This window comes from Hyperoodon ampullatus (assembly GCF_949752795.1).
Source record: "Hyperoodon ampullatus genome assembly, chromosome: 3".
Taxonomy (NCBI): Eukaryota; Metazoa; Chordata; class Mammalia; order Artiodactyla; family Ziphiidae; genus Hyperoodon; species Hyperoodon ampullatus.
This window is the reverse complement of record NC_136916.1, coordinates 86,063,779-86,071,750: the sequence shown is the minus strand read 5'-3', so window position 1 is coordinate 86,071,750 and position 7,972 is coordinate 86,063,779.

The window sequence follows — 7,972 nt, the reverse complement described above, 5'->3', positions numbered from 1 at the left end:
CATCCTACTAGCTAAACTCCATCTCAGAGTTTGCTTCCTGCGGAACCCAACCTGTTGTAGAGTTACCAGGTGAAATACAGGATGCCCAGCTAAATTTTAATTTCAGGTAAAGAACAATTTTTTTAGTATATAAATATGTCCCGGATAAGGCATGGGATATACTTACACTAAAAATTTTGTTTTTCTGAAATTCTTACTTAACTGAGAGTCCTGTATTTATATTTATGAAATCTGGGAACCCTAACCATATGTGGTCCCAGAATGAAGCCACTGATGGGGCTTTGGAGCTGAATCCTTCACCACCCTGTTTGCAATAAGGACCTCATGGCTGACAATAGATTGAGCACAAATAGCCACTGGAAAAATGTGGTGGTTCAATTGTTAGAACTTTCATTGGTGGGAAGCTGGAATGGTATAGCAGTGGAAAGGAATACATCAGCTAATGTTTTATATCAGGTGTTTGAGATCATGGAGAAATAGGGACTAAAAGGATAAAGAAATCAGGTGGCTATTGCTAAGCTTGATTGACCCTCTAAAAGGAAAAAGATAAGAAAAAGCTGAGAGCAATTAATTGCCAACTGAAAGCTATGTGGGAAAGCTCAGGGCCTCCTTAGCAGCTCACAAAGAGGCTCTTGTCTCCTGCAGTAGAAGTGCAGAAAAAGCTGAGGACCAGACCCCGGACTTGAAGATCAGCTCCAAAGAAGCTTTTTGCGAAGCTCCAAAGATTAAACTCCCAACAGAAGAAAGTCTCTATACCCAGGTGAGGACCTGGCCAGAGAAAGATTGGGACTCTGCCATTTAGGATGGAGATATCTGGGTCGGCAGTTTCCAAGTTGCAGTTTGTGTAGTGTTTGTGGTCATTTAGAAACAAGGGGGAAGTTCAAGGATGCATTAAATCAAGCTTGTTGGCAAACTTTTTTCTGTAAAAGGTCTGATAATAAATATATTAGGCTTTGTGGGACACGCGGTCTCTGAACTGTTGCAACTCCTGAACTCTGCTGTTGTGGCTGAAAACACTCACAGACAATACGCCAATGAGTGAGCATGGCTGATTCCAATACAACTTATGGACACTGAAATTTGAGTGTTATCATTTTCATGTGTCACAAAATGGTTTTAACTATTTAAAAACATAAAAAGCATTCTTAGCTTGCAGACTGCACAAAAAAGGTGTGGGCCGGATTTCACCTACACCTGGTTTCAAGTTGCTGAAACCTGGTGTGATCTTGTGATTTATAATAAGAAATATATATTGGTCTTTGTCTCCTTTCTGGCACGGAGCTCCTAGACCTCAGAATTTCCTGGGATGAGAGCCATAAAGGTGTCTTTTGTTGTTAATGAAGTGACTTTTGGAAAGCCCCTAGGTAACATAGCATAGGGGCAGGTTGCCATTATAGCCAACCATGATTAGAGGGTTGGAACTTTCAGTCCCACACCAACCCCTGGGGAGGGGAGAGGGGCTGGAGGTTGAATCAATCACCAATGATTTAATTATGTAGGCATGATTTAATAAATCATGCCTGTATAATGAAGTCTCCATAAGAAAACCAAAAGACAGGGTTTGGAGAACTTCTGGATTGGTGAACATGTGGAGATTTGGGGAGAGTGGTGCCCTCAGAGAGGGCATGAAAGCTCCAAGTCCTTTTTCCATACCTTGCCCTATGCTTCTCCTCCAACTGGCTATTCCTGAGTTTTATCATTTTATAATAAACTGGTGATCTAGTAAGGAAAATGTTTCTCTGAATTCTGTGAGATGCTGTAGCAAATTAATCAAAACCAAAGAGGAAGTCATTGGAACTTCTGATCTATAGCCGGTTAGTCAGAAGCACAGGTAACAACGTGGACTTGCAATTGGCATCTGAAGCAGGGGCAACCTTGTAGGACTGAGCCTTTATCCTGTGGGCTCTCATGCTATCTCCAGGTAGATAATGTCAGAATTGAGTTGAATTTTAAGACACCAACCAGTATCCAAGAACTTCATAGTGGGTGAAAACTCCCACACATCTGGTGTCAGAAGTATTGTGTGTTGTAGGAGTGTGAGAGTAGAGGGGAAATGTGGAAAACTTGAGTTTTTCCTTATTCACCTGGGTTAAGTCATGCCACCCCAAATGGTACATTTTTTTTACATATACATATATCCACTCTTTTTTAAGATTCTTTTCCCATACAGTTCATTCCAGAGTGTTGAATAGAGTTCTCTGTGCTATATAGTAGGTCCTTATTAGTTATCTATTTTCCAAATGGTACTTATATTTAAGAACATTTTACTCCTAGAGGATGGGGGTCATTGTGTCAACTTAAAGATTGTTGCACAAGCAGGGTACAATGCTTCATTTTCTCCAAAGGAATACCACAGTGGTTGGCAACATCAGTGTCATCATCATAGTTCACATTTATTAAGTACTGACTATGTGTCAGGTGCTGTACTAAATGCTTCACATGTATTAACTCATGTAATTCTCATGGGAAGTCCATAAGGTACAAACCTTATCCCCATTTTCCAGATTAAAAGAGATTAAGAAACTCACTCACTCTCACTCGGTTTGTAAATGGTAAAATTAAGATTCAAACTCAGGCTGTCTGACACAAGAGCCCACACTGTTAGTAACTATTCTTTACTGCCTCTCAGAAAGAAGCTTAGGATTCCTCCATTCTTTCCAGCTCCTTTGACCCTTCTAGTACAGTAGCAAGGGCTAAAGGCACACCCACATGAAGGAGGTTCAACAAGTCCTTTTCTATCTTACTTGGTTGGTCTCATTCCTAGGAGTCTGGCAATGAAATACATATTGGCAACCTTATCCATTTGGCAGAAGGTGTAGCCATCTTACTGCTTGCTGACTCTCTTTGCACCCTATCCCTCCTTTTGCTCTCTAGATGTACTCTGGCTAATATTAACATAGGCCCTCCAGCTTTCTTTTGATTCATATTAGCATGGTATATCTTTTTCCATCCTTTTACTTTTAATTGGTGGGTATCATATTAAAATATTTTTTTGTAGGCAGCATATATTTAGGTCTTGCTTTTTTTCCCAATCTATTTCTGCCTTTGAATTGAGGTAAACAAGGGACTAGTAAACTATGGCCTGCTATGCTTCCCGTTTTTGTAAATGTTTTATTGGAACACAGCCACATCCATTTCTTTATGTATTGACTGTGGCTGCTTTTGTGCTACAACAGCAGAGTTAGGTAGTGACAACAGAGACTTTATAACTTGCAAATGTAAAATATGTACTATATGGCCTTTAAGAAAATGTTTGCTGATCTCTGGTTTACAACATTTACGTATGATGTAATTGTTGATATGGTTGATTTAAATCTACCATCTTGCTATGGTCTCATCTGTCCTTTGGTCCTTTTTTTCTCTCTTTCTGCTACCTTGTGGACTAATGAAAACTGTTTTTATAATTTCACCTTACTTCCTTTCTTTGCTTATTAGTTACATTATTTTGTGTTATTTTACTTTAGTTTATACTGTTTATCACAGTCTATCTTCAAGCAATACACCATTTTACACATAGTGTAAGAACTTTTTGACAATATACTTTCATTCTTCTCTCCTAGTCTTTGTGATATTTTTGTCATGTATTTCACCAGTACATAGATTATAAAACCAGAAGTATATTTTTATTATTTTTGCTTCAAGCAATCAATTGTCTTTTTTTTATTGGAGTATAGCTGTTTTACAATGTTGTGTTAGTTTCTGCTGTACAGCAGTGAATCAGCCACATGTATATGTATATCCCCTCTTCCTTGGATTTCCTTCCCATTTAGGTCACCACATAGCATTGAGCAGAGTTCCCTGTGCTATACAGTCGGTTTTCACTTGTTATCTATTTTATACATAGTAGTGTATATATTCAGTTGTTTTTAAAAGAGATATAAATAGTGAGGTAAAAGTCTTTATATAATTTATCTATGTAGTTACAGCTACTGGTGCTCTTCACTCTTTTGTGTAGATCCAAACCTCCATCTGGTATCATTTTCTTTTGGCTTCAAAGACTGACTGCCTTTACATTCCTTTTACATTTCTTATTGTACAAATCTTCTGGTGACATTGATCTTTTGCACATTTAAGTCTTTATTTCACATTTGGAGGGAATAGGCAATCAGTTGTTTGGTTGGTTTTTTTCCCTCCAATTTTATTGAGATATAATTGACATATAGCATTAGTTTTAGGTGTACAACATAATGATTTGATAAATGTATGTATATGTATATATAATGCAAAATGATTATCACAGTAAGTTTAGTTAACATCCATCACCTCACATAGTTAAAACTTTTTTTCCTTGTGATGAGAAGTTTTAAGATCTACTCTCTTAGCAGCTTACAAATATGTAATACAGTATTATTAACTATACTCAGCATGTTGTACATTACATCCTCAGCACTTATTATATAAATGGAAGTTTGTATATTTTCAACACCTTCTTCTATTCCCCCCCCCACCACCACAACCCCCTCCTCTGGCAACCACCAGTCAGTTCTCTGTATCTATGAGTTTGGGATTTACATTTTCCACTTTTAAGAGGTCATATGGTATTTGTATTTCTGTCTGACTTATTTCACATAGCATAATGCCAGTGAGGCCCATCCATGCTGTCAAAATTGGCAAGATTTCATTCTTTTTATGGCTAAATAATATTCCATTGTATGTATATCACATTTTCCTTATCCATTCATCTAACGGTAGACACTTAGGTGGCTTCCATATCTTGGCTGTTGTAAATAAGGCTGTAATGAATATAGGGGTGTATATATCTTTTTGAGTTAGTGTTTTCATTTTCTCAGCTAAATACCCAGAAATAGAATTGCTGGATCATATGGTAGTTCTATTTTTAATTTTTTGAGGAGCCCTCATACTGTTTTCCATAGTGGCTGCACAAATTTACATTCCCACCAACAGTGCAAGAGGGTTCCTGCTCCACATCCTCACTAACACTTGTTATCTCTTGTCTTTTTGAAAATAGCCATTCTGAGAAGTGTGAGGTGATATCTCATCATGGTTTTAATTTGCATTTACCTGATGATTAGTGATGTTCAACATATTTTCCTGTACCTATTGGCCATCTGTATGTCTTCTTTGAAAAAATATCTACTCAGATCTTCTGCCCATTTTTAATCAGTTTTGTGTTTTTTTGCTATTGAATTTGTTCTTTATTTATTTTGGATATTAATCCCTTGTCAAATGTATGATTTGAAATATTTTCTCCCATTCAGTAGGTTGCCTTTTCATTTTGTTAATGGTTTCTTTTGCTGTATAGAAGTTTTTCAGTTTGATGTAGTCCCACTTGTTTGTTTTTGCTTTTGTTACCTTTGCTTTTAGTGTCAAATCCAAAAAAATCATTGCCAAGACCTATATCAAGGAACTTACCACCTATGTTTTCTTCTAGGAGTTTTATGATTTCATGTCTTGTATTCAAGTCTTTAATCCATTTTGAGTTGATTTTTGTGTATAGTGTAAGATAGTAGTCTAGTTTCATTCTTTTGCATGTTGCTGTCCAGTTTTTCCAAAACCATTTATTGAAGAGACTGCCTTTTTCCACTGCCTATTCTTGGCTCCTCTGTCATAAATTAGTTAACCATATGTGGTTGGGTTTACTTCTGGGCTCTCCATTCTGTTAACCTGTTAACTTATCTCTCCATTAACCTATGTGTCCATTTTTATGCCAATAACATACTGTTTTTATTACTGTAGCTCTGTAATATAGTTTGACATCAGTAAGTGTGATGCCTCCAGTGTTGTTCCTCTTTCTCAGGATTGCTTTGACTATTAGGGGTCTTCAGTGGTTCCATATAAATTTTAGGATTATTTGTTCTATTTCTGTGAAAAAATGTCCTTGGAATTTTTATAGGAATTGCAATGAATCAGTAGGTTGCTTTGTGTAAAGCAGACATTTTAACAATATTGATTCTTCTAATCCATGAGCACAGAATTTACTTATACCTTCAATTTCTTTTTAAAAATTTTTATTTTATATTGGAGCATAGTTTATTAACACTGATGTTAAACTAACGGTGTTAGTTTCAGGTGTACAGCAAAGTGATTCAGGTATACATATACATGTATCTATTCTTTTTCAAATTATTTTCCCATTTAGGTTATTACAGGATACTGAACAGAGTTCCCTGTCCTATACAGTAGGTCCTTGTTGGTTTTCTATTTTAAATATAGTAGTGTGTGTGCACGTCAATCCCAAACTCCCAGTCTATCCCTCCCCCCAGCAATTCCCCCCGATAAGCATAAGTTCATTCTCTAAAGTCTTTGAGTCTGTTTCTGTTTGGTAAATAGGTTCATTTGTATCGTTTTTAAAATTACACATATAAACGATATCATATGATGTTTGTCTTTCTCTGTCTGACTTACTTAACTTAGTGTGATAATCTCCAGCTCCGTCCATGTTACTGTAAATAGCATTATTTCATTTTTTATGCCTGAGTAATATTCCATTGTATATATGTACCACACCTTTATACATATATCTGTCAATGGACATTTAGGTTGCTTCTATGTCTTGGCTATTGTAAACAGCACTGCAATGAACATTGGAGTGGATGTATCCTTTCGAACCATGTTTTTCTCCAGATATAGGCCCAGGAGTGGGATTGCTGGATCATAGAGTAGCTCTATTTTTAGTTTCTTAAGGAACTTCCATACTGTTCTTCATAGTGGCTATACCAGTTTACATTCCCACCAACAATAGAGAGGGTTCCCTTTTCTCCACACCCTCTCCAGCATTTATTGTTTGTAGACCTTTCGATGATGGCCATTCTGACCAGTGTGAGGTTGAATCTCATTGTAGTTTTGATCCACATTTCTCTAATAATTAGAAATGTTGAGCATTTTTCATGTACCTCTTGGTCATCTGTATGCCTTTGGAGAAATATTTATTTAGGTCTTCTGCCCATTTTTCAATTGGTTGTTTTTCTGATATTGAGCTGCATGAGTTGTGTGGAAATTTTGGAAATTAATCTAGGTCTCGTTTGCAAATATTTTCTTTCATTCTGTGGGTTGTCTTTTCATTTTGAGTATGGTTTCTTTTCCTCTGCAAAAGCTTTTGAGTTTAATTAGGTCCCTTTTGTTTATTTTTGTTTTTATTTCCACTACTCTAGAAGACAGATAAAAAAGATATTGTTGAGATTTACTTCGAAGTGTGTTCAGCCTATAATACTCTAAGAATTTTACAACATCTGGTCTTACATTTAGATCTTTAATCCATTTTGAGTTTATTTTTGTGTATGGTGTTAGGGAGTGTTCTAATTTCATTCTTTTACATGTAGCTGTCCAGTTTTCCCAGCACCATTTATTGAAGAGGCTGTCTTTTCTCCATTGTATATTCTTACCTCCTTTATCAAAAATAAGGTGACGATATGTGCGTGGGTTTATCTCTGGGCTTTCTATCCTGTTCCATTGATCTATATTTCTGTTTTTGTGCCAGTACCATACTGTCTTGATTACTGTAACTTTGTAGTATAGTTGGAAGTCAGGGAGCCTGATTCATCTAGCTCTGTTTTTCTTTCTCATGATTGCTTTGGCTCTTCAGGGTCTTTCGTGTTTCCATACAAATTTAAAAAATTTTTGTTCTAGTTCTGTGAACAATGTCATTGGTAATTTGATAGGGATTGCATTGAATCTGTACATTGCCTTGGGTGATGTAGTCATTTTGACAATATTGATTCTTCCAGTCCAAGAACATAGTACATCTTTCCATCTGTTTGTGTCATCTTTGATTTCTTACATCAGTGTCTTATAGTTTTTGGAGTACAGGTTTTTGCCTCCTTAGGTAGGTTTATTCCTAGGTATTTTATTATTTTGATGCAATGGTAAATGGCATTGTTTCTTTAATTTCTCTTCCTGATCTTTCATTGTTAGTGTATAGAAATGCAACAGATATCTGTATTTATTTTGTATCCTGCAACTTTGCTGAATGCATTGATGAGCTCTAGCAGTTTTCTGGTATAATCTTTAGGAT